This window comes from Rhinolophus ferrumequinum, chromosome 21, assembly GCF_004115265.2.
Source record: "Rhinolophus ferrumequinum isolate MPI-CBG mRhiFer1 chromosome 21, mRhiFer1_v1.p, whole genome shotgun sequence".
Classification (NCBI taxonomy): Eukaryota; Metazoa; Chordata; class Mammalia; order Chiroptera; family Rhinolophidae; genus Rhinolophus; species Rhinolophus ferrumequinum.
The window spans coordinates 53087676-53114454 of NC_046304.1; the positions used below are offsets into that span (position 1 = coordinate 53087676).

Below are 26779 nucleotides of genomic sequence, written 5' to 3' on the forward strand. Positions count from 1 at the left end.
GTGACGAAGCACGATGCCCGCTCCCTACGCTGCCCAGCCGAGGGACAGAGACCCCTCCCCAGGGCCCGGGAGGCAGAGGACGGAAAGTCTGTAGGATCCCCCAGCAGGCACGCCAGCACGGAGCCTGCAGTGAAGGGCTGAGCCAGTGACTTCAGGGCTGGGCTGTCACTGGCTGTCATGCTGCTGCCTGAGCAATTAAAGAAACCCCATCCCCACCCCCAGGAGGGGCCAGCAACTGTCAGGCAGGCGAGCTTCAGATTCTGAAGGTGTTTCTGCTCATCGTGACACCGGTTCCCTGACCCAACTCCCTTCTGGCTTCCTTCACATTAACGGTCCCCAAGGCAGGATGGGCCCAAGAGGTGACAGGGCCTTGTCCCCACTGTCAGCAGAAGCCCGGGACCAGCCACTTCCTTTCCCAAGCTCCAGGCAGAGCGGGCAGGGTCCTGGTCAGAAGCAGGAGCCCAGGTCCCACCTGGGCTTCCAATGACCTGACCTCTCTGGCCCTGAGCCTGTTGTCCCAACTGTAAGGATGGCACTGCATTAGGTAATCAGCAAAATCCCTCCAATCCTCCTGTTGGGCTTGAAAGCCTGGAAAAGGAGGCACTGCCAGATAATTTCTAAGGAGCATATGTTACTTTTATAATCAGAAAAAAACAAACTTTACGACAGGAGTAAGTGGAAGGGACGTCCATAAAATTACCTCTGGTCCCCACGTGGTGGTGCGAACGGCCTCCCACAGCTCGGGGAATGGCCAGAAGTCAGCCCTGCCGGTCGCCCTGCCGCTCACCCAGCCACATTTCCAGCAGTGGACAGAGCAGCAGAATCGCCTGGTATGAACGGAGGTACCACGGAAAAGCCACCAAGCCTGTCCCGCAGGCCGGATGACCGTGACCATGCCGCAGCAGCCCAGGAGGCCTCCCTTCCGACCCCAGGGGGGCCTGCCACGCACGCCCTCACTCTCCACAGTGGCCCACGCTGCACCCACCACCCAGCCTGGCCAGCAGGCAGGACACGTGGGAGGGAGCGAGTTTCGCTGCCACTGCTGGCAGCTGGCCACCCCACCCTCGGATGACGTGCTCATGTCTATGTACCAGCAGCCCCGCCAAGTGCCACGACCTTGGCATTTGGGGCCACGGGGGAGACACGTGTGTGTGCACAGCCCTTCCATCCGATGCATCGATTAACATCCCCTGCGCAAAGCTGGGCTGTAATTACAGCGCGTGATTAACGGCCGGGTAGCCTGTCTCGCAGGGAGCAGATTAACGGCGGAGGTTGGGAGCCTCGTTCACCTCGAAACCACTGGTGCCTCTTAAACAGGGGCCTGGAGCCCCGGTAGCTGGTGATTAATGGAGGGGAAGAGAGTGGGGACGTTTTCCTGGCACCCGCCACCGAGCTTTTTCCTCTTGGCCGTCACCGTTCTGGCCAGGACCTGAGTGAGTACCTGGGAACCCCGGGGAGGGGTGGGCCTTGCTCCCCTCCCCCCCCCGCCAAGTCCACATGGGCCACGTGTCAGGAGCCGAGAGACTGCGCCCCTTCACCAAACAAGTAGCATCTGTGGCTGCCCCTCCCCGGCCCTCCCCTGCCCAGGCAACACTCAGGGCCACTCATAGGCAGAAGCTCCTGCCAGGACTGTCACCATCCAGCAAAGGTACCAGGTCATCAGAACACCTGCTCAGCTGGCAGAGGGGGAGGAGGAGTACGGGGTCGGAGAAGGAGCAGGACCCCCGGGGCGAATGGAGTGTTTGCAGGCACACGCATGTTCTCACATCCACGCAGATGAAATGGCACGTGTGCGCGTGCGCGTGCGCCGCGGGCTGACATGCAGTGCCAACCTCACCCATTCACTCAGGTACTAAACTACCTGTGTGAGGGGCTGGGCACACACAATAGGGACGAAGTCCTGCCCAAGGGGCTCTCTGTCTTGGAGAGGAAGAGGTCACGGAAACTCGGTAAAGGCTTGAGGACTCTGAAGGCGAGGCTGGCACAGGGAGCCCACCAGTCACCAGGTCTGCCCTCAGGGGGGTGGGGCAGGGCAGGAAGGGCGGGACAGAGGCGGTGACTCCGAGATGGAAAGTCCGCTAGACATTTATGTCCGGTCGCATGTTGGATGCATGTCAGCGTCGCACACGGCCGCCGGGGCCACGCCCCAATCTTCCCACGGCCCCCAGCCTCACAGGGAAACAGCACTGCAGGGTGGCCAAGGGCCAGGCCTCGCCACCACAGTGCAACCACTTACGAGCTGTGTGGCTCCCGGCAGGCCACGTGATCCCCTGAACTCTCTCCTTGACTGAAGTCACAGGTGGGTGGAGGGGTCCGGGTGAGCACAGGGCTGTGCTGGATGTAACTCCGGATGAAGGGAGGCCTTTGCGTCCCTGTCCTGGTGCCCGAGTCCCCGTTGAATCCAGTACTGGGAGATTCTGGACCAGCAGGCACACAACACACTCAGCACTGGTCCAGATGACCACTCGCACGTGCCGGGCACTGCACTCAACTGTGTGCACCCATTAGCTCACTGGGCCTCGCATCAACCCATGAAGTAGGTTCTAGAACCGCCTCAGCTCACAGACCAGGAGGCCACCTTTGCACAGCTGCACACGTACTCCAGACGCTCTGAATCAGCGAGGCCCACACTTCTCCCTCTTCCTTCCAGAAACCCGGCTCTGGCCAAGACGCTCACTGCAGAACGTCAGCCAGGGTCTCCTCCCCGGCCCCGCTTTGAGCCTGCTGCCATGCCCAGAGCCAAGAGCCTTTTCTGAGATGACAGAGCGAGCGAGTCCCGGCCAGCCAGGAGGGTCAGCTGCTGCCGTGGCAGCCGGCAGTCCCCAGGCATGACAAATGTTCAACACAACAAATGAAGAAAAATGAACTATTTCCACTGCTTAAAATACTCCCGTCCCCTCAGGGTTTAAGATACAAAACAGGAAGGGACAGGCATTGAATTGAGAAGCATGTCATCAGCCCTGCCACCCCTCCCCCCCATCGTCTACCTTCCCCGGGGCTCCCACTTCCCTGGAGACGCCCCTCCCAGCCGCCCTCCTGGGCACACGAGCCCCCCACCCCACCTCATCCCAAGTGCGAGGCCGTGAAGCTGATCGTGGAGAGGGCCCCTGGCCGCACAGCGGGAATGAGGTGGGACAGAGGGCTGTCCAAACGGAGGGCAATCAGCACGCCGGCCGGCAGGGAACAGAGCTCATGCCTGAGGGCGTTGCCACCTCACTGGGACCTAAGGCAGGCACGTGAGCACACCTACACCCAGCCTGTCCCGCTGGCGGCCCTTCTGCCCGCCCTCCCTCCAAGCCCCGCCCATCTTCTTCCTGCTCAATGTTGACTCCGAACCGTCATGAGCAGCACTGCCACTTGCCACCTATGTCCCGTCCACCGCATTTATTATGCCCGTCCTCGTGCCAGGCCCTGGGGTACAAATGAGAGGTTTCTGCCCCCACAAGCTAATACATCGGCCAAGGACGACAGACATGGAGACGCAGAGGCAGCGACCTGTTATCTGAGTGGCCACTCCTTTTCCAGGTCCCGCCCCTGCCCCGGGACCACTGTGAATGCCCCCAACAGGGCTGGATGCTCCCACCGCAGTGTCGGGCTGGGGACCTGTTCCACCTGCAGCTTACGCCTGGCTGGCTTCTCACGAGTTAGACAGACAGAGCAACGCAGGTGACTTCTCATGGCTCCAGACAGAAGTTTCCAGGCACAGTGGCTTCTTGCTGCCAGCTGGTGAGGGTGAAGCAGGATGGTGAGCCCCAGGCAGTGTCGGGTAATGTAACAGAAACATGACAGGCTCTGGGACCCAGAAGACGTAGGCCCAGGGCTTGGTGTGATCCTTCCAGAGGGACTCAGACCAGATCCCTGACCTCCCTCCACCTCAGTTTCCCCATCTTCTCCTCAGGGGTCTGTCCTGAGGGTTCGATGAAGCTGTTGCAGAAGAGCTGCTTCATGAATATTTGTGCCCAGGACAGAATGACCTCAGCTCAAGGTTGGAAAGAGCCAGAATTCTGCGTGAGCCCCCACATCAGAGGTCACCCAGAGGGGCCATGAGGGCCCCCCTCCTGGGCACACTGCTGAGATGGGCCCGGGGACCAGACATGACACAGGGAGGAGAGGTTTGGGTAACGTGGATGAGAAGCTTGGACCAGCTAGATGGGTCCATGGACTCCAGACCTTTCCAAATACATCCTTAAAAAAACACACTGGGACAACCCCTGTCAATCACCTGTGAACATATGAATGGACTGTGATCCAGCAATGAATACTGTTCAGCCTTCAAAAGGAAGGAATCCGGACCCCTGCACCCACACGGGTGGACCATGAACTAATTATGTGGAGTGAAGTAAGCCAGTCACAGAAGGACAAGAACTGTGTGATCCCACATTGCGTGGGACCCAGCGTGGTCAGATTCAGTGACAGAAAGAAGGGTGGTGGCCACAGGCTCAGGGAGGGGCGCTGGGAGGGAGTGATGGGTGGATGAGGAAGTCCTGGAAATCATGCTGATGGGCACACAAGGTAAATGTCCTTAACGCCACTGCAGTGTGGACACTGAAAAAATGACTGAAGTAGTAAATTTTACAGCATGTATGTTTTAGCACAATAAATCACAAAAAAAGAAAGTGCTGCACTCTGGAGGGGCAGAGTGGGGTGCAGGAGGGGCCCCCTTCCCACTGGCCTGTTACTCAGCACAGGGGGCTGCTGTCAGCACACGTGTAATAGTCTAATAACCACGGTGGAAGAGGGGCGGTGAGGACCCCACCTGCCTCCCGGGCTCCAAAGGGGCAGGGCTGGGAGAGCCCTGCAGGGGAGGGGGCCACTTAGGTGCCAAGACAGTAACATCAGGGCACGTGCACTTCTGAGGACACCTCCCCCTCCGTCCTGCCTGCCTCCCTGCCTCTGCAGTTCCTGAGTCTGCACACACCCCCTGCCGCCCTGCCAATCGCTGGCCGTGAAAGCAGCTGGCCCCAGGTCTGACCGGGAATGCAGATGGGAAAAGCCCGGAGTCTCCCATAATTACAAGGAGATAAGACTATCAGGTGTAATTAAACGGTGTCCACAGGCAGACCCTCGGCTACAGCCCGTCCCCCCGCCTCCCTCCCCGCTTTCCCCAAGTCTGCAAAATAAATTATCCTCTGAAGTCAGCAGAGGCTGAGCTACGGAAACAATTAAACAGAAATTAAATCTAATTCATTTATACTCCCAGCACAAAGTGGATCGTGTAGGTTTCTTCTCTCTCGCCTCTTCTTGCCATGGTGTTACAGAGGACTATTATGGGAAATTAATCACGAGGCAAAGCAATGAAAGTGATCTATCACTGTGAAAGTGCACTGACGACTACATGAAATCTCGTACGGCAGCTGGAAAATTTAGAGACGATACTGTTTGGCGGAAGGGAGAACCGGGGGTTGTGGGGGGGGGACAGCTGAAGTCCGCGCGACAGCCGGGCCATGACCCGCTTCCCCCTTCCTCCGATGGGATCCTGCCGGTGAAGGCATGGAGGGACCCATGCGTCGCAGGGCTTGTCACGTGTCTCCGATGCATGGCTCACATCCTGGCAGGGAGAAGCATGAAAAGCGTCCCCAGAGGCCAGTTGAGCTTGGACCTGGGGATTGTGGGAAAACCTGCTTGATAGTCACTGTTTTCCCCACAAATGGCGGGGGAGCCCCTGGAAGGATGGCCTGCAAGGATCAGCCAGGCCCCATCTCCCCGACGACAGACTGGGGGTGACGCTGCCCGCCCTGCCTCCCCTCCACCCCCTGCCCGTCCATGTGAGGACGAAGTGAGCAAATGAGCAGGACACGACCGGTCGGTCGGGATGTACAGGGCACAGGGACAGTGTGCTGCCCAGTCCAGGGGGCCACGTTCCTGGTTTCCTGCTTTCAAGAGAGACAGTTTGGAAAACTGGCTTCCCACGTGCGGAGGGTGGAGATGGCAGAAATAGAACATTGTCTCCAAACGAAGGAAGGCCTGGGGCTGCTGGGCAGAGTGGGGCCGCCGTGCCTGTGACGTGCCAGGAGGAAGCCCGGGGCTGGCGGGTCCCCCAAAGGCCTGGGGTCACCAGGCCCCCAAACAGATGCTCTGGAGGTAAACCCAGGAACCCAGGAGTTGGGGGGCCAAGCTTTGAATGCCGCAGACAAATACGAGGAAACAAAGGCCACTTCTCCTGAAGAGCAGGCAGCCCTCTCAGCAGACGGGACTTTCCCCAGGGGCCCACACACCCCATTGCTGCCCCAGGGCTCACTCACCAAAGACAGGCCTGCGGCCACACTCTCAGGCAGCTGCCAGGGGACAGCCAGAAGGGGACAGCAAACAGGAGCGTGCCAGGTGACAGGTGAGAAAAGTGCTTCGGAAGTTCCTGAGCCCACTCACCCCACAGTGGCCCCGACTGTGAAGCCCACCCAGCCTAGTCGAGCCCAAGTTACCCAGGACGTGCTCGGGGGACAGAGGCCCCCACAAAACAGGAAGGGACAGAGAGGGGTCAGTTCTGCTGGGGCTCAGCCCATCCTCGTGCACCTGGCTGCCACCCCGACACCCCGTGTCCCTGTGCTCAGAATAGGGGGGTGGCCCGCCCTCCCCTGGGTTATCTTCCCTTTTACCTCTCCTGTCTGTACAGCCACGATCACTGGGGCCTCTGTAGTAAAGGGCTAACCTTGTCCCCCCCACAATTTGGCCCTCGCCCCTGGCTCCTGGGAGGTCACCTCTGGGCCCCCGGAAGGGCCTTCCTAATGAGAGTGTTTACCTGGGGCCTAGTCTATGCTGACAGTGTGATTTGGGGTGGGGCTTGACCTCTGGAAGGGCTGCAGACTGAGGTCAGCCCCATGGACACTTGGCTCTGTCTGCAGGCTGAGCTCCGGTGAAAACGGGCGCCCAGGCACGTGAGCGGCCCTGGCTGACAGTTCTCCGTGTGTCGTTGCAGCTCATGCTGACAGGACTGAGCGCAGTGCACACAGCCCCCGGGAGAGGACACCTGAGCCCGTGTCTGGGCCGCCTGGACCCTGCACTGTGCGCCTCTTCCCTTTGCTGATTTTCAACTGCGTCCTTTTACTGTAACAGGCTGTACTCATGGGAGGATATCGGCTTTGCTGAGTTGTGAGTCCTTCTAGCAAATCACTGGACCTGAGGGTGGTTTCGGGGACCCTGAACTTGCGGTGTAGCCCCAAGTCTCTTCTGTGCAATTGACAAAGCTGAGGCCAGAGTTCAGGGAGCTGCGTACGGTCGTGCAGGGCCGTGGGAGTTGGGCTGGGTGCAGTGAACCCACCCTGGCGCTGGGCCTGCCCCATCCCAGCTTTCGTCCTTGTCTCCTCCCCGCTCAGACGGCTCACTGGGCAGCGTGTCCGCTGGCATGACCATCAGGCTGTGCCCCGGGCAGACTGAGTGAGCAGGGGGGCGTGGGCACCGAGACAGGTCCCCATCAGCTGGAGATCAGGGAGGACCACAGCAGCTGCCAAGGCTTGTGCCTCCGGGGACGGCAGTGGGGACGAGCAGGGGCACGTCAGGCCGAGACAGGGAGCAGCCCTGAGTGCGCGCGGGGCCCGGGGGCAGGAGCCAAGGACGCTAATTAAGAGCGTAGCACCCGCTCCCCGAGCAGACACACGCGTCCCGTACGCCCCGGCGGCCGGCTTCCCTCTACCCTGACTCAAGCAGGGGACCCAGGACTGACAGTGACGCATGTCCTCTGCCACTTGTGCCTGGCACCTGGGCCTGGGGAACACCTGCGCCACGTCTCCCGGCCTCTGCTGGCCAGGCGAGAGGGCAGGCTCAGCGCTGGACGCCCCTCCGAGGCGGCGGGGAGCCTGCAGGGTGCGCCCCTTCCACACAGGGCTTCCACTCGAAGCCGTCCCTGTGTTGGAGGTCGTTCCCCCCACCAGGACCAGCGACAGGAACTGCAGGCCGCAGAACAAAGAGAAAGTGCGAGGCCCTTGCTCACATTTCACGATGGCGACAGCAGAGCTTTCAGTCAAACACAAGCCCTTCTGAGCATGGTCCCTGTGTGGCTTTGCAGTGGACGTGGGTGAAGCCGGCCCTGTCCCCGCTGTCAGACCCCTCCCGCCACCTGAACAAAGCCAGACTGGCAGAGAGGGGCTGCGCTCAGAAAAGGCACCACTTGTGCCCCTCGTCGTACAGCCAGGGACCTGCTGCCTGCAGAGACCAGCACATGCGTCTGCGGGTTAGCGCAGACACGCACACACGTGCTCACACGTGTACATGCGCACATGCACGCACACAGACACATGGACACATGCTCAGGAGAGCACTGCACCAGGTCAGAGCTGGCTGCTGCCAGACGTGGGGGAGCAGCTGCCCCAGGGAGAGCCGAGCTGGGTGACTGGGCCAGCACCGCCCTGCGCCCAGAACACGCTGCTCTCCAGAGCTGGAAGATGCTGTGACACCAGCTGGCGTGGCCTCTTCCCAGCAAATGGGGAAGGAACTGGAGGCTGGGCAAGGCCAAGAGGCCTGCGGACTTCCCTCCCCAGGGAGGGCCAGCACGGAGGGAGGTGGGGGGTCAGGAGCGGGTGGTCACCCCTGCTCCAGGCCTCGTCCTCTCCTCTCCAGGAAGCTCTGCCTTTTCATCCCTGACACGCGAGACTTGAGACTCAGGGAGCATAGGGACCTCAGGCTGTGGGGCGTGCCCTGCGTGTGGAGCCAGCCTGGTACAGGACACACTCTCCTGCTTCCCGGGGCGGGGAGAGGGCACACAGGGGGTCAGGGGCACACAGCCCCTCTCTGGAGCCCACCTGCCCTCCACTCTTGCAGGTTCTTGGGCTCGGGACCAGCGAGGAATGGGGGGCAGGGGACCAGCTTGCTGCCCTCACTCAGGAATTTACGCTGAAGCCCCTCCGGCCACCCCATGTCTGCGTTGGGCCTGGTTTTGAGACTAATGAAGGGAGGAAATGCAGTCTCTTCCTCTCCCGGAGCTTCTTCTGCCCAGCCCCTCAGTCTATGGTGTGGCTACGTGGGTTTTTTATTATTATTATTTGAGGTAGTTGAATTTTCCTACCTGGAAAGAACTCATATTACTTTTTGTCTTAAAAACACTTTTGTGCCTAATTGGATTTTAGTGTCAATTAAAAAATAAACAACAGATTAAAACATTACGCTCAGTGAAGGAAGCCAGTCAAAGGACCACACTGTACGATTCCATGAATGTGAAACGTCCGCAACAGGCATATCTGTAGACAGAAAGTGCACGAGTGGCTGCCGGGGGCTGGGGGAGGAGTGGCAGGTGACAGCTAAGGGGCACAGGTTTCCTTTTGGGGTGGGGAAGTGTCCTACAACGACTGCTGATGGATGCACAGCTCTGTGAGTACGCTGACTGAAGACAACTGAACGGTCCACCTGAAATGGGGAGATTGTCTGGTGAGTAAATTATATCCCACTGAAATTATTATCCAAAAACAAAAGTTTAAGCCAGTCAAGCAAACTAATGCCAAAGCCGCGGGTGTCCACTGCTGGTCTGGGTGGCCGGCCAGCCGCCTCCGGCCCCACCTCTCGCGGCCCGTGTCCCGCTCCAAGCTTGGCCACACCAACCCCAGGCGGGACCCCAGCCATGCCAGCCGCCCTGGGCCTCTGCACACCCCGATGTCCCCCCTCCTTTCTCCAAGCTCCTCGCTCTGCGTCTCAGGGCCAGCCTTCGCATCCACCCCCCCGCCCAGGGAAGGATCCCCAAGGCAAGGCTGGGGCTCTCCGGGGTGCCCTCCTGCCCTCACCCACCTAAGCACTGGTCACTAGCCCCAGATGCTGGCTGTTGGCTCAGCTGACCTTGCCAACACAAGTCAGCAGGCCTGCGGGGCAGGGACCTCGTCTCTGGATTCAGCGTCACATGTCCCAACCGCCAGGGGCCTGGACCGGAGCTGCTGCTCAGACAGAAACTTCTGGATGAAGAGAGGAGCACTGAGCTGCAGCGGCAAACATCGGGAATCCATTTCACATCACACGGGTTTAATGTGACGTGATCTCCACAGATTATTCCGTGTAGACATGCAGGCAGCACGCTGGTCATTCTCGGTCACCGCACAGAGCGGTTCAACTGCTTCCCAACCCATGGGCGTTTGGGTGTCAGAGACGGGCAGCCTTGTACAAACAAGGCGCTTTTGGCAACTCCTGGGCTCCGTATTTCCTGAAGTGGAATTACAGGACCGAAGAGCACTGGCCGCTGTGTCATCCATTACGGACCAGCAGAATCCACACAAAAAGAACATTTTCATACGCGTCCACGGCACTTGATATTTGATGTTCCCTATGTATATTTTTGCTACTGTAAATAGGTGAATTACTTCAGGTCATTAAAAATCCTGTATAGTTTAACGTTTAATTGTTAGAGCCTGACAAATTCCCAGGTACGGTGAAGGAGGCACCAAGTTTTCCCAAGAAGGCACTGCTCCAGGTCCCAGGAAGGACGCCTCCCCTCCCGTCACACCCACCACCGCAGGCCCAGGAGCCACGGCCACGGGGAGGAGGCAGGGATCAACCAGGCCAAGAGGGAGGCCCAGACAAGGAATGAAGAAAACTGCGTGCCTGCCTCTGCTGCCGACAAACGGGGTTTTAGAGGCAATGCGGACCCCACGCTACTCACCATCCCACGTCTTCACCTTCCGGAAGGAGACAGCCCTCTGACACTTGTTCTAGAAACGACTCTCACCACGGAGGCCCCAAGGCCAAGAGTCTCCCCCTCCTCAAAAACCACCCCTCATAGCTACAGAGCCCAACGCCACCTCCGGAGACACCTCTGCTGACCCCAGAGCCGGGAGCCCTGTGAGGCCACCCCTGCTATGGGTGGAATGTGCGTCCCCCAAATTCACCCCAGTGTGATGGTATTTGGAGGTGGGACCTCTGGGGGTGACTAGGTGATGAGGTAGAGCCCTCGTGCTGGGGTCAGCGCCCTGATAAGAAGAGACAGTCTCTCTCTGCCACGTGGGCCCTCACCGGACACCGAATCTGCTGGAGCCTCAGAAGTGTGAGAATCAATGTGTGTTGCTTAAGCCGCCCAGTCTCTGGTTTTCTGTACAGCAGCCCGAGCTGAGGGGGGCACCTGCCACCAAGGTACCTCCCTCCACGTGTTCCCGCCAACTATTTTCAGGGTACGTTTCGGTGTCTTAGTGAGAGATTTTCTGTCACGTTAAGGTGGTGTCATCTTTAAGTAGAGTCTTCCTGCCCAGATGCACACACGTACGCACCCCACCTCCCTCCCAGAGAGGTTCTGGGGTTCGGCTCAGGTATATGGGATCGCATCTTCAGTACAGAAGACAAGTCACTGTGCTGTGTTTATCCCAAAGCAGGTACATGACAGAACGAGTGTCCTGAGCGAAGGCTCCCTGGTCTTAGAAGGATCTGGGATGCCGCCTCCTTACACGTTCAAATCCCCCATCGGAAGCCACGTGAAATGCCAGCCCCCAGGTCACTGCTGCACCCGGCCCTTGTCACTGTCCTCCCTGCACCCATTTTTCTGTGCACGAGTCTCTCTGAGCTGCTTGAGGCCAGGGATCTGTCACACATTCTGCACCCCCGGTGGGGCCCCCAGAAGAGTGACGGACAGAAGGTGCTCAGTAAATACTCGAACCAGCAACAGGTTGTGTGAAGGGCGTCACAGGAACACAACTCCTGCTCACCGTGAGCCTGCGTCCTTCAACCCTCACCTCGGGGGAGCTGGGACGCCATAACCAGAGGATGTCTGGCTGTGTGGCCCTGGCCGCGGAGAAGGCCCCAGGGGCTGTGAGGATGCAGACAGGAGAGCTGGGTCCTGTGCCAGTGTCTGCCACACGGCGTAGTCACCCATCTCCACACACAAAAGTCAAAGATCACAGTAAAACGTGACAGTGCCTTATCCAGCAATTCCATGGATGGTTATGTATCCAAAACAGTTGAAAGTTGAAAGGGTCTCTAAGGGACATTTAGATGCCATGTTCACAGCAGCACTATTCAGACCAGCCAGAGGTGAAAGCAGCCCGGCACCCACCAGTGAGTGATGGATAAGCAGTGTGGTCTACACGCGCACAGAGTATGCCTCAGCCTTCACAAGGAAGGAATTCTGAGCCCCGCTACAACATGGATGGACCCTGAGGACGTGATGCTACGTGACATAAGCCAGTCACAAAAGGACACATCTTCTATGATCCCACTCACATGAGGTCCCTGGAGGAGTCAAATCCATACAGACAGAAGGTTTAAGAAGGTGGGAGCCAGGGGCTGGGAGAGGGGGGTGGGGAGTTGTTTAACGGGGACAGAGTTTCAGTTTGGAAGATGAAAAAGTTCTGGAGGTGACGGTGGGGACGCTGCCCGGTGAGAATGCACTGATGCCACTGAGCAGGGCACCCAAAGTGAGCAAGAGGGCAGATTTCATGTCATATGTTTGCACCACGCTTTTCTAAGTTTACATGTTTTTGAGTATGACAGGAAGTCAAGTGGCCTGAATGTCCCCAGGCACCCCCAAACCTCACGGGGGTTCTCTGAGCTCAGGTGGCTGGAAAGGGGCTGGGAGGAAGGAAAGATCACTGCGTTCTCACAGACATCCCCGAAACGCTGGCCCTGATGCTTCTGTCTCTTCTCAGGCCCTATCTTCGTCCGTTAGGGCCGCTAAACCCCAAGTGCACGGCGGAAGGGGCGAGGGGGCTGTCGGGGGCCCCTTCTGTAAGGGCACTAACCCCACCATGGGGGTCCTCCCTGGTGACCTACGCACCTCCCAGAGGCCCACCTCCTGACACCACACACTGGGGGTTAAGACGTCAGCGTATGAACTGGGGGGTGGGGGGGTCACAAACATCGAGTCTATCGCATTTTGGGGAAAAGACAAAAGTCCCCATCCCTGAGTTTCTCTCCTCCAAGCTCGGGTGTCCCCACGAGCTGATCAAGGAACCCATCAGGCAAACGCTGAGATGCCAGGGGTACGACCAGGGAGAAGGCTGCCAAGGCGCGTGAGAAAGCCCAGTGAACACACAAAGTAAATACAATTTGATGAAACGCAAAACGAGTCTCAGTTAAACCTTCCACACCAGCCAGTGCCTGTCGAGTGGTCCTTCATCCGGGAAGGACGGCAGAGGAGTCAGCATCCGGGCGACTCACTCCCATCGCCTGAATCCCACACTCCCTTCCGGCCTCAGTGCCACCAAATATTAGGTTGGTGCAAAAGTAATTGCGGTTTTTGCAATTTATTTTTTAACCTTTTAAACCACAATTACTTTTGCACCACCCTAATAAATGGCCAGGCACACCTCACGGGTCACGGGGTTCCACCCCTCAGGCACAGGTATGTTGTCCTGGGAGACGAAAGGCTGGGATTTTAGTCCTGCTCTCGTGAGTACCTCATTGCTTTTCCCTCCTGGACCTCAGTTTCCCCATTGTTAAAACCAGGGACTTGGGCTAAATGATGCCAGACCCCTGTTCTAGGACAGGGACCTTCCTTTCTTCCTCCAGGGAGAGGAGCCCAGGATTCCAGAGAGTTCTGAGCTAATGAAATAACTCCATTCCCCACCTGGAAAAAGGTGAGATTGACAGAAGGGTACTGTAGAAAGCGGCGTGCGGGCAGGTTTACCAACACACAGCAGACACACAGCAGCCGGGTCACAGCCGATCTCCCAGGCCCAGTATTCACAAACAGTCTCCGCGCTGCTGTGGGCAAGCAGCGTCCCGTGCGTCTCAGAGCCCGTCCTCCTCCTGCCGTCTGGTGCTTTTAAATAGGAGAAACCACCACAAAGCACCACCCTCGCTCCCACGGCCAGCATGTAGGCCTGCCTGGGATTTCACTGCAAAATGACAGCCCTGAAATATGCACAAGGCCCCACTCCCCAGGATGTCAACTTCATGTGGCCGGAGTTGTTCCCGACCTGCCAATGTGCAGACGTGGGGCCCAAGACCGCTGCCCACAGCGGATGCTGAGTCTGGAACATGCATGGGCCTTGCATCTGGCAGCAAAGGGCTCTGCAGGAGGGGTGGCTGTGGAAGCCTCGCAAGGTGGAGAAGCATCCCTCTCAGACCATCCCCAGGCACCGTGCTTAGGACTTTCACGGTCACATAATTAACTACGCAACAAGGACTCTTGCACACGACCCACCAGCAGTGTCTGCCACGGTGCCTGAAGCACGCCCTCCGCGTGGCTGTAGCTGCCTGACCCTGCTGGGATCCCTGAGATCAGGGTGTCCAGGACCCCACCCTCCAGGTGCCAGGGCACCACCACCACCCCCCAAGTTGTGACAATCAAAGATGTCTCCAGACCTGGCCAAATGGCCCCTGGGGACAAAATCGCCCCTGGTTGACAACCTGCTACAGATTCAAGTCCCGTGGGCACGAAATGCCTCCCATCACTGTTCACCAATGTCAGGCTGAGCCTGCCAACAGGGAGAACGACTGCCGTCCTCATTTCCAAGAAAAGGACTCTAGTCTTGGAGGAGGGGCCATGCCCTGGCAGTGCCAGCTCATTTCTGCACCACCGAGCGTGCTCTTACCCCCATACTCACCCCAATGGGAAAACTATCTGTACCTCTGGAGGTCTCTGTAATCATAGATGTGTAAATCGAATTGCAGTTTTACGCTTGCCAGAGCTCAGTGTCCAAAGACACTCAGCTGGAAGTCTCTGGAAAGTCTATTACATTGGTTACCATCATCTATTTTTCTAAGCTTGGGTTTTTGTAATGGGAATCCTTATGTGTGTAAATCTCAAATCACATGTGTGTAAATCTCAAATCAAAAGGGATAAAGACTCATCTTTGGTTAGAATTTTGACATAATCTCTTGAGATAACTGGCCCCCACTCAGGATGGAAATCACGAACCTACAGCCTGACTGCATTTGTTAGGACAAGCCAATCACACCCCACGCCCAGCACACGTGGCTACAGCTGGAAGGCTGGCCTCCACGCAGGGACTTGGGGCCCCAGCTGCTTCCAACTTGGGGCGCCACCATCTTATGTCCCCACCCTGGTATCATCCAGCTACAGACGAGGGGACAAGAGCCAGGGGAAGAGGTTGCACCCCCAATACTCAACCCCCTTGCCCGGAAGTGACAGCATCACTTCTACTCGTGGTCCACTGGGAACAACTAGGCCCATGTCCCCCCCACCCCAGGAATATGGAGGGTTGGGGAGTGTGGCCCCGCTGGGCAGCCTCTTTCTAACAACAACCCTGCACCAGGAGGGAGCACAGCCCTACAGGGCCAACCCACGGATTCGGCCACAGGGTCAGTGGGCAGCACACACATGGCTCGCAGTGAGGCCATGACACTGGACCAAGTAACTTCCTTCCCAAAGGAGAGGCGACCCCAGGACTGTCATCCACACATTTTGTCACCTTTTCTTCCCATGGTATTAAGTCCCAGGGGGTTACACGGGGCGCCGTCTCCCTCTTCAACAGAGGGATGGCAGGACAGTGGCCTAAATGCCCCGTCAAGGAGTGGCCCCCAGCCCCACTATCAAACCATGTTGCAACACAGGAAGCAAGTGATCATCGAGTGCGGAGGACACTGGCAAACAGAGAAGCAGGGAAGGTGGCGGGGAAGGGAAAGGGAAGGCAGTTCTGTCCTGGCTAAACCGGGTCCCCGTGGCTGGACCGAAACGGACGCTGACTCTCAATGCTGCTGCCCGGCACATACGAAGCGAGCACAAGCCGCCCTCTCCAGAGGACTCTGCGCAGACATGACCTCTCCTCCGCCTTCCCTTATACTGCGTGGGTGAGAGACCCGGCAGAGGAGAGGGTTTGGGACACACCGGGTGACACCAGCCCGTCCTGCTCTCAGCACTGCAGACAGCCTGGCTGAGGGCTGCAAGGGGGCTGGACACAGAAGGACCCACAGCTGGCAGACTCACAGGGCACCTGCCCACCCGCCACCAGGGCAGGATCGCCCCTTCTCTCCACCCCTCAATCCCGCTACTTCTGGGCCAGGACCACCCTCATCCTGGCCCCCCGTCTGCTCCTGGGAGCACAGAGCGCTCACACCACCTCCGTCCTGCCAGGACCTTCAAGCCAGCCTGCTGGCAAACACGCTCTTCTTTTTCTTTTCTCTCTTTCTTCCCTAGTTACCCTTCTGGGAGAGAGACGAAAAGCCAAGTCTTCCGGAAACACCCATCCTGCCGTTGCATATACAAAACCCGTCAGCACTGAAAGCGCGACACTAAGAGAAGCTGGCCGTGGGGTGGTCCCGCGGTGGGGCCTGGCAGCCCTGCGCTGAGCCCCCTGAGGGCCCTTTCTCCTCTCCCCCCGCACCCCTCCCCACCAGCTTGGGCTTGCCCGTCCATTTTCATGGTTGGTCAGTGTGCCTCTGTTTCCCCACCCCGAGCCTACGTGGTGAATTTCTATCCTTCTTTCCCTCCACCAAGGCTGCCAGCCATGCAAATGGCACCTTATGCAAATCAAGAACTCCCCCATCTGCTCCGATACTCCCCACTTCCCCTTAATAACCTGTTTCAGGAGCTGTGGTGCACGCAGCAGATGATACGACTTTATTTCTGTAAACCCAGTTGGTCCTGCAATGCTGGCAGCCACAATAATAGAAAAGCACGCCGATGCCTGCGTCTCGGAGAGTCTGCTATAGGCAGCACCTCATGAAAACGAGCTGGAAGGGGCTCCGAGAAGAGGGAGAGGCACGGCGGGGTCCCGGACAGGGGCACATGGAGTCCTTCTCACACACTGTGTGTCGTGGGTTGAATGACGTCCCCTCAAAAGACACGTGCGGTCCTAACACGATACCTGTAAATGTGACCTGATTGGAAATACAGTCCCCTGTAGATACGATTACGGTTATGTTAAGCGGAGGTCACACTGGAGTGGGGCGGGCCCTAATCCAATATTATGGGTGTCCTTACAAGAAGAGGACACAGAGACACCGGGAGAAAGCCACGTGACGACACAGGCAGAGACGGGGTGACGCAGCTATAGGCCAACAAACGCCTAGGACCGATGGCACCAGAAGCAGGGGGAGCGAGGATGGGCCTCCCTCAGAGGTTTCAGCGGGAGCAGGGCTCTGCCAACGCCCAGACCACAGCCTCTGTCCTGCCTGTCACCACAGGCTGTCCCACCACAGGCTCAATCCCGCCAACAGCATGACATCCACCAGCCCCTCGCCATCAGAGGCTCTCCAAGCACTTCCTTCCCACCCGTGACTCAGGTGTTGGTGTAACCGGGATGCCTTCTGTTGTTCACTCCCACTGTGCCTTCAGCCTCTGCCTCAGGGCCTTAGGGTAGGCGCCCCAAACATACCTGGCAGAATGCAGGCGGAGCTAAGTAACTGCCGCAGGTAACGAGCCAGCAGGTAGAGGTGGGGCACGAACACGGCACTCCCAGGCAACTCCCTGCTAGTTCTTAAGGCCCCACCTAATGCCCAGAGGGCACTTGCCATCCAGAGCCACGACCTGTGCGACTGGAGCACAGCCGCGGTCAGTCTTCATGCGTTCTGTGGCGGCTTTCACGTCTGCTCGGCCGAGCTGAGTCATTGCCACAGAGACGTCTGGCCCACGGCGCCTGAAAGACCGACTTCCTGGCGTGGACAGGAGAGGCTCGCAGGCCTGCCTTACTCGAGGCCTGGAGTGGGGGGTTTTAATGGGCCGCACTGCGGCTGCGCCTGCCCCCGTGAGGCGGAACCAGCCAGCGGTGTCCTCTTATCCTGTGACACACCGACAAAGTGAAGGCACTCGCTGAGCTCTGCCCTGTGAACTCGACGTACCGCTCTGTTTGGAGAGCGGAGCGTACCATGGAGAGGCTGCACACTCCTGGTGGGATTCAGGACAGGATGTCCACACTAAGAAAATTCCAGAGTCAAGGTAAAAACCCAGTGGCCAGAACACTTTTAAGGCCAAACGAAACTTAGGGAGAACTGACGTCTACAGTTGATGGTGCAGCCGGATAACAAAGGTGACTGGTCGCCACCCAGCTGGCGCCCTGCTCACAGGCCACCTGGGCCCTGGGGTCCGATGGTCCCATCTGCTGGGCCTGCCTAGGTCCAGCCTCCAGCCCCACGCCCCTCTCCGGCCACAGCCCGCCAGCTGCAGGGTCCAGGTGTCACAGCCTCCAGCCCTCTCTCTGTTTTGTGCACCTGAAGGACAGCAGCCCCTCCGGCCATGAAGGGTTGAGACACGACTGTGCGTGATTTCAAGGGTGGGGAAGTGACAACTGAAAATGCCGGTTTCCTGCCACCACGGTCCCCACCCTCTCCCTCCGGCGCCCTGGCCCTCGGCCCTCAGTGAATGAACACCACGCGCATCCTCCCATCACAGCCCCGCACAGCAGGAGATGCATACGGACTGGAATCGTGCCTTCCCTCCCCTCATGCCTCAGCCCAGCGCCCGGTGACCGCCCCGCGGGGACACAGCGGACAGTATCTTATTCTGGGGTTGTGATGGAATCCATCCACAAATTCAGAACCAAGAGGCAAGCCAGCCCTGCAAGCCGACCAGGGGAACCAAAATGGGTGGTGGTCTGTCCCAGCAGTTCATTCATTCATTCACTTAATCCCTCGTGCTGACCTGTGAGTCCTGGGGCTTCAGGGACAAATGAGACTCTGCCGCGCCCACCCCCACCCTGCCCGAGGCCCATGGCAGAGCCCAGATGCGATAATTATCACAGAACAGCTGACATTCTGCTGAGCTTGTACAAATTGCTGGGGGTGGGCACAGAGGACGGGCCCCTAGGAGCCCGGGGAGGAGCACCCGCAAGGGTGTCTGCATTTTAAAGAGGGTCCCTTTTTAGCAGTAGATTCCAGCAGCATGGGTTTAGCGAGGTTGTTCATTGTGTGTGTGTGTGTTGGGGGGGCACTGGTGCCTGCTGTGCCCACCACCTGAGGTCTCCTCCACCAGGCCCAGGACCAGGACTTGGCAGGCGTCTGCAGTGATCAGCCCCCTTTCTCTGCAGGAAAAGACCCAGCAGGCGCAGGCTCCTTCCTGGAAGGAACGGCAGAGAACACTGTTGCCATTTCCACACCCCCAGAACCCACTTCTCAGCCCCCACACTGACTGCTTGCCTTCAGGGGACGGGACATCTACGAGCCCATGGGGGTCTGCAGCACAGGTGCCCACGCTTGCCCGCCGGCCTGCGCTGGCTGCCCTGCCCAGGAAGCCCCAGGTGTTGTGAGGAGGTTGGCACCCATGGAAGAGGGGGCAGCCACAGGCGAGCAGGTGGCCGTCGTCTCCCAGCTCTAACGTTCTCCACACCTACAGCCGCTTCACTTCTAAGCAGTCGGTGAAGGACGGGCACCCTGTAAATTTAGAACGCGTGGTGGCTGGTTGTTTTTGGTATTCATCTTAGCAGACGGGGTAGGGGAGGAGACGGGATAACCATCACAGCCCAGCCCTCATCACGTGGGCACTTGCAGAAAGGACCGTCTTTCCTGAAAGTAAAAAGGACCAGCCCCTCTGAGGCCCGGTCCCAGCCCCAGCCCCAGGACTACCCCATGCAGCACTGTTTCCACAAGAACGTGCCCACCAATAGGGCCTTAGCCCCCACCCTGGGCACCCCCCTTCCCTTTCTCACATTTCGCTAAAAATATAGCCCCTTTTGGCAGCAAATACACCCAGTTTCCCTAGAAAAGAAGCTTCCTGGGAATCCAGACAAGGGAATAGCTCTACCTCTCAGGGAGCCCAGATGGATTCCTGAAAATTGTGTCCAACCAACCTTTGTAAACCCAGGCCTGCTCTCAGGGCCTCACCTTGCTCTGTGACACACTACCCTCCCAGCTAGCTGCTCCTGCCCAGCCCCTCCCACGTACAGCACACCCGCCAGTGCTGGGCTGAACAAACACCAGTTAAGAGGCAGCCAGGGCCGGGAGACAGAACATCTGCACGGAGTGCGGGAGGGAAAGGGGCAACGTCTATCACATGCTGGTCGTGAAGGCGAGGCGAGGTGGTGGCCCGTAGCCAGCCACACCTAAGGCTGGACCACAGAGAGCCCTGGCCAGCACGGAGGACAGAAGAGCCAGGGGTAACCCTGGGGCCCTGCCTGTCCTCGTCTGACGATGCTGGAGAGGGGGTGCAGGGCACACAGCTGCAGGAATCACCTGCACGGTAACCTCTGGAATCACAGGGGTAAAGCGAGGCCACAGGGACCCGTTCCTGATCCACCACTCCCTTTTATCAAGTGACTATTAAAACTATGTGTGCATGGGGGGGGGGCGGCCAGTTGGCTCAGTTGGTGAGAGCGCAGTGCTCATAACACCCAGGTCACCGGTTCGACTCCCACATGGGCCAGTGAGCTGCGCCCTCCACAACCAGAGTGAAAACGACTTGCCTTGGAGCTGATGAGTCCTGGAAAAACAGACTACTCCCCAGTATTCCCCACCCAATATTCTCCAATAAAAATTTTTTTAAAAAGTGTGTGTGTGTGTTGGGAAAGAGCCCTGAGCAGGAGTGACATGCAAAAGCTCTAAAGTGGCCCTCACTGGTTTATACCCAGGGGATACAAACTGGATTACACAGTCCTCAGGAAAGAAAGACGGTGGGCGTTGCTCAGCGCCCGCCCTGGTTCAAGCCCCACCCGAGGTACCTGACCCTCACTATTTCATGTCATCTCACAGCATCATCCCCACTTTCCAGAAGAAGGAAGTTGGGGCTCAGAGAGGTGCGGGAGCCATGCTAGATCTAGGCGCCCACGCAGCCTCTGCCCTCGGCTTCCTTGTAGGACAATCCCAGGGATGGTGACGGGCTGAGATCTCTGTCCTCCCAAGCGCAGGTGGTGCTGGGAGTCAAGCCCTCCTCCAGTGCAGCTGGTCCAGGCCCCAGAAATCGTCCCGCAGAGACGCCCTGGACGCCAGGACACGCCTGCTGCCTGGTGTGGGTAGAACGGGGGACTAGAGGCCCTGTTGTGGGGGGGGTGACAAACCCCTGTCGGGAAGGGTCTCCGGGCCCTGCCATCACTAGGGAACACCAGCCCAGGGCCCAGGGGTGAGGGGGCAGCGCCTGGTGTAGCTCCCGGTGTGGCCCCTGGGCCCCCGGGAACTGGACAGCACAGGAGGGCCGACCTGAGTCCTCTGGTCAGGGAGCCTGAGCAGCCTTTGGCAGGATCCACGGTTATAATTTTGTCCTTATTATAAAATAAAAACACATTCACTGCAGAAAATTTAGAAACCACACATATGCAGAGAAGAACATTTAAAACAGCCCACAATCTCAGGAACCTGAAATAGCTGCTATTAGCATTCTGAGCACACGTGCCCTCCCGGACGCCCTCCGCTCACAGTCAGCACGTGTGCAACCAACTGGACCACACTGTACACTCCACATGGTAACTTCTTTCCATTTAACTGTCGCCCACACCCGATCATTAAGGATCCTTCTACCACGTCACTTTCTAATGGCCGAATTAGCCAAAGGGTACTACGGGGACAGCTGAGGACAGGCGAGGAAAATTGTATAACAGAACATTGCACTTAAGCACTAAATAGGAAAATGCCTTTGTAAGCAAATCAGCCTCATGATTACAGAAAAACATGGTTTAAAAACATTATTTTTCTCTTTAGTCCAAATTGTGCAATATCTGAAAATCAACAATGCCGTCTGACCTGAGGACATGACATTCAAAAGCCAGCTCCCCTCGGCTGGTGACATCTTCTCCCAGAAACAGCATCAAAGTTCTGAAGGGCTGACTTCCTGTTACTGCAGGTGCCATGGACCGCCCCCCCAAATTTATATGCTGGAACCCTAACCCCCAATGTGAGGTTATTTGGAAGCGGGGCCTCAGGAGGTGATTAGGGTTAGATGAGGTCATCAGAGTGGGGCCCTATGAGGGATTAGTGCCCTTGTAAGAAGAAACGCCAGAGCACGCTCTCTCTGTCTCTCTCTGTCTCTCTCTCTCCTGACATTAGGGGACACTGTGACAAGGCAGCCATCTGCGAGGCAGGAAGACAGCCCCCGCCAGGACCTGACCATGTTGGCACCTTGCTTTCAGCCTTCAGCCTCCAGAACTGTGAGAAACAAATTTCTGATGCTGAAGCCACCTGCTCTGTGGTATTCTGTCCTGATGGCCAAGCTAAGGTAGCAGTAAGATGTCTAAGACAGTTTGTGCACTGGAAGAACGCAGCCATCGGGACTGTGAAGCCAGTCCCCGGGGAGAGAGCCACGGTGGCACGTGTGCAGAAAGACGAGATAGCAACCTGAATCCGAGGACCGTCCCACGGGACTCACGTCTGCCCTCGGATGTGAAATGGGCGCTGGGCCGGGGTCTGCCGGGAGGCACAGCTTTCTGCTGGCTCCATAGCAACGTCAGAGGTGACGGCACCCCCTGGGCTGGCTGCTCACGTAAGGGCAAAGCATCCTGGGCTCCCCTTCACAATGGTCTGACCGTGTTTGCAGCCTTTTCTCCTGCTGTGAGTCCAGTGGGATGGGGAAAAAGGAACCGAGAACACAAAGGTGCTGGTAGGGACAGAGTACGTCCCAGAAGAGCAAAGGGCAGCTGCAGGGTCAGAGAGGACCCCAGAGCAAAAAGAGGGGTTCCTGTCTGAGGACCAGGGCTCAGGGCACACACGCAGTTCACACAGACTCAGGCCCTCGCCAGGGTCTGGAGGGGCTGAGAACCCCTAGGTCCAGCCTCGAAACTGGCCAGAGGCTACTCCATCGCTGCTCCTTAAGCTTGGCTGAAAATCCAAGGACGTGAGTGTCCTGAGGCCGAAGCAGGGGTGACTGGCCATAAGCTGTGCCGGCCCCCAGACACACTGTGACCTAACAATCACGTCCTCGGGAGAAAAAAAATTGTGCTCATAAAGTGTCACTTTCGCCAAGCACCTGTGTCTTCCTGTTTGTTTTTTATCTGCAGTGCCCAGCCGTCTGCATTTGCAGGGTCACTGCTGCCATTTATTCCAGGGAACAAGGTGGGAAGAGCCCACCTGCAGAGTGGGTCCGCCATGCACGGAGGGGCCTCGGATTGGCGCCAGCTCCCTCTTCTGTCAGGAGCGATCGACCCCGCAGTCACAGCCAGCTCTGGGGAAGGCCGGTGTCCCCTCCACATGCGCCTGTCCATGACCAGTAAGGGCTGCAGCTCCCTGAACACGGGCGATTGTCCCGGCCGCACCCTCCCCACCTCCGTTCATGGCTAGAAGTGAGCTCAGCCCACAGAGGGCCGGGCAGGGACATTACCATGCCCTCGGCCTGGCCGTCTGACCCCGACTCCCCCTTATACTCAGCCCCGTCGGACTCACACCCTGGCTTGTACCACGAAGACCTGGCAACACCGGTAAAAGACACGTGCGAGCCTATAATCTCCCAGCCGAGGGGCCCTGCTTCGGGGGCCCTGCAGCTTGATAAACACGCACTCAAGGCCACAGCAGTCTGTCCCAGGTGCTCCCCAGCCCTGACGGACACACAAGACAAGCCAGGCTCCCCCGCCCCTTGGGCCTCCCCGTGAGCTCAGGCCCCCAGCCGCTGGCGTCTTCCAGTGGAATGAGGCACCAAAGGGTCTAAGCGGGACCAGCCGTGGACGTCGGAGTCCCCCCAGCCCAGTGCTTTGCACGGAGAGCCCCGCGTCGTCTTCTCTGTCCTCTAAAGGACCCAGAGATGGGCACTGACCCACTGGGCAGCTGCATTGTTTCCTGGGGCTGCCGTAACAAATGCCACAGCTGGAGGGCTCAAAACAACACACACTTATTCCCGCACAGCTGTGGAAGCCAGAAGCCTGAAATTACTGTGGCGCAGGGCGACCCTCCCTGCACAGGCTGAGGGGCAGGTCCTCTCTGCCTCTTCCCCTTTCTGTTGTTACCACAACCCCTGGCTTGTGCATCACGCCAGCCTCTGCCTCCATCTCCACACGGTCACCTCCCGTGTCTGGGTGACCTCTCCTCTTCTTACAAGGACGCCAGTCATTGCATTTAGGGTCCATCCTACTCTAGTGTGATGACCCCACCTCAACCTGACTGCATCTGCAAAAAGCCTGTCATCCTAGGTCCCGGGAGTTAGGACTCAGACACACCGCGACACAGCCAGCACACAGAGTCGGTCTGTGCCAGAAGGTCAAGGGTGAACAGGCACCTGCACCAGTGCCGGGGCCCTGCTCCAGCACCCCAGGTGGGGGCCTCGCTCCCTCCTGACACTACTGGAGCCCGACTACCTGAGACTGAACCAAATTCTGTCTCCCCAGCACCTGCACCCACAGGTCCTGTTTCTACCTTTGATCACAAAGGGACAAATGGACTTTGAAAACGTGGGGCATCGAGGCAGGCCCACCCCCTGCCCACCTTGCCCTCCAAGGCCTGACAGGTGAGTCCCTGCTCATGGCCAGGTCAGCCCCAGCTGGTCACTGTCCCTCCTAAAGCAAGACACAGAGGTGACTGCAAGTGCCCCAAGGAGACCGGCCAGTGGAGTTGGGGGCCGGAGGCCTCCCCCAAACAAGCCCGGGGTGCTGCAGGCACAGGGTGGGCACAGGGCAAAGTCTCCACGCTCTCGACTCTGGATCCTGGCTGAGGGGGTCAACCAGAGACAGGGCAGCCCCTCACCCTAAGCCAGGCCGTGCTGCAAACATAAGCCCCCCAACACACGAAACAGAGAGGAACTACCCCCACTTCAGTCTATCATTAAAATGTGTGCGACTGTGTGATGACTTCTCCCCCAGAGGCTGAAAGCTCCCTGATGATGGGGGGAGGGGGGGCCAGATCTGTGTGAATGCATGAATGGATGGATGAATGAATGAATGAATGAATGGCTAAAGTGGACTGGGAGAAACGGAGACTTCCCTTCTCTCCTCATCGCACCTGCAGCCCCTGGGATGTCTCCCTGTAGAGTTACAAGGTGAATTTGGCCCTGTTGGGGGAGATGACCCAGGGCAAACCACTGCTCCCTCCCCAGGCTGGATCCCCTGCTCTGCAGCAGAGCCCTCTGTGGTGCAGAGAAAGTGAAGCCCACTAAGAAAGGTGGGTGGGGTTGTGAAAAGCATCAAGGCCAGGGCCAGACGCCTGTCTCTGGGGCAGCATCAGGGCCGTGAAGTACTAACTGAGGCTTTGGAGCCCCTGTGGGTCCTTCGAACCCAAGAACTTGGAGAGGAAAAGATGGGCAGACGCGAGGTGCCCGTGTGGGGTTTGGACATCTCGGCTGCCAGGAGCCCCGGAAGGCGCCAGCGGAAGAAGTCAGGCCTGAGCCCCCAAGATCAGGTGGCCAGAAGCAACCCCTAGACTGTGTGGGAGTAAGAATGGCCCAGATGAGCAGAGCGCCCGGAAATGGGGGAGACAAAGAATCCCTGCAAATATCACGTACCTGAATAGGCCGTTCACAGAGGTCAGTACGCAAATGATTGGTAAACACAGAAAAAAGACACTCGGCTTTCCCAGAGCTGGGGAAATGCAAGTTAAAACGATAATCTGGACGCCTGGACTGACAACTACCTTAAGGAGTAATAACTGATATTGGCATGGGTATAGGACAGAGGGTGCCCACACAGCGGGCAGAGATCTGTATATGCTTTCAACTCTGCAACGTAACCCAACGCAGTTATTAAAATTGACTCTATGCACACCCTTTGCCCCAATAATTCCACTTTTGGGATTTTTCTCCAATGAAGCAGAAAGTGCCAAGAAAATACGTCTGTAGCCCATGAACAACGTGTGTGCATATACGCATGAGTGTGTCAGGGTCGGCAAAGGGGAAGGTTTGAGAGGAGACACTTCCAACTGTTAACAGAGGGCAGAGGTCACCCCAGGAGAGATGGGTCTGGCCAGGAGCAAAGGAGACTATTCATTTCACTTCAGACGCTTCCGTCTTATGAGAATTAATACAATGAATAAGTGATGACTTTTATAATTCAGGCGCCTGAATTTTTTAAATGACTAAGGCAATGGTTTTGAAATACAGCATTTCCACCTCCCATGCTGTTACAGGTAGGGCTCCCAGATTCAGCAAATGAAACACAGGATGTGCAGTTAAGACTGAATTTCAGACAAACAAGTCTTTTTAATACAAGTGCGTCCCGTCCCATGTGGTATCTGGCACATACTTACACAAAAACTCTGTGTCGTTCATCTGAAATTCAAATTCACTGGGCGTGCTGGGTTTTACCTGGCAGCCCTCGTCACAGGGGCGGGGAAAGGCAGACAACTTCATGAATCTGCCCCTCTCGTGGTTCCTCTCGTTGCCCATGAGAACCCGCCATATCGCCCCCAATGACATTTTTTCTCCCAGTGACCATGCACACGCACACACACATACGTGTGTCGAACGTCACTCCCCACGCTCTAAGAGGACATCCTCGACTTGGCTCCTGAGAGTCAGGATGTCACATCAAACTCCCCCGGCTGGTGAGCTCCTAGCTTCCGTGCCCCAGCCAGCAGTGGCAGGCACGTGGAAGGCAGTCAGCACACGCGGGACATCAATTAATGGAGGACCAGGTGCTCCACAGAGAGGACGGCACCCTCTTTAAGGCACGTGGCGTCCGGCTGCCGGCCCATTTGCTCTGGGGGTCACCCCCACTTCTTAGCCGTGACCGGCCCCTGGCAGCCTCCTCGAGCCACCTGGTGCTCCCTCTGCCCTCCTCTTTCCAGCGCAGAACACACACTGCACCGAGCGTGACGCACAGTGGCCTAAGCCACTGCTTCCAAGGCCGGCTGTACCTGGAACTCATCCCAAGTTACCCACCTGCTGTCACGGTGAGGAGACCGGGGGCTGAGGACGGCGTGGCTGGAGCCAGGGTGACCTTGGCCAAGCTGTAGGTGGCTGGCAGTCTTTGAGCTCCGGGGCACCACCTGTGCAAGCAGAGTCCAGTGGGTGCCCTGGAGTGTTCCAGAGCCTTTCTGCGTGGAGGGTCAGTCGTGTCCCCAGCCCTCCTATTCCCCCATGTGACACTTGGACTCCACTTTAGAGCACCCACCCTTGCCCGCAGCCAGAGCAGCTCTGCAGGCC

General features: G+C 57.9%; 1 protein-coding gene across 1 annotated transcript in view; it reads right to left on the bottom strand.

The window, feature by feature from the left end:
* Positions 1–26779, bottom strand: part of RBFOX3 (RNA binding fox-1 homolog 3) — a 371870-nt gene that overhangs the window by 295481 nt on the left and 49610 nt on the right. The window lies entirely within an intron of this gene.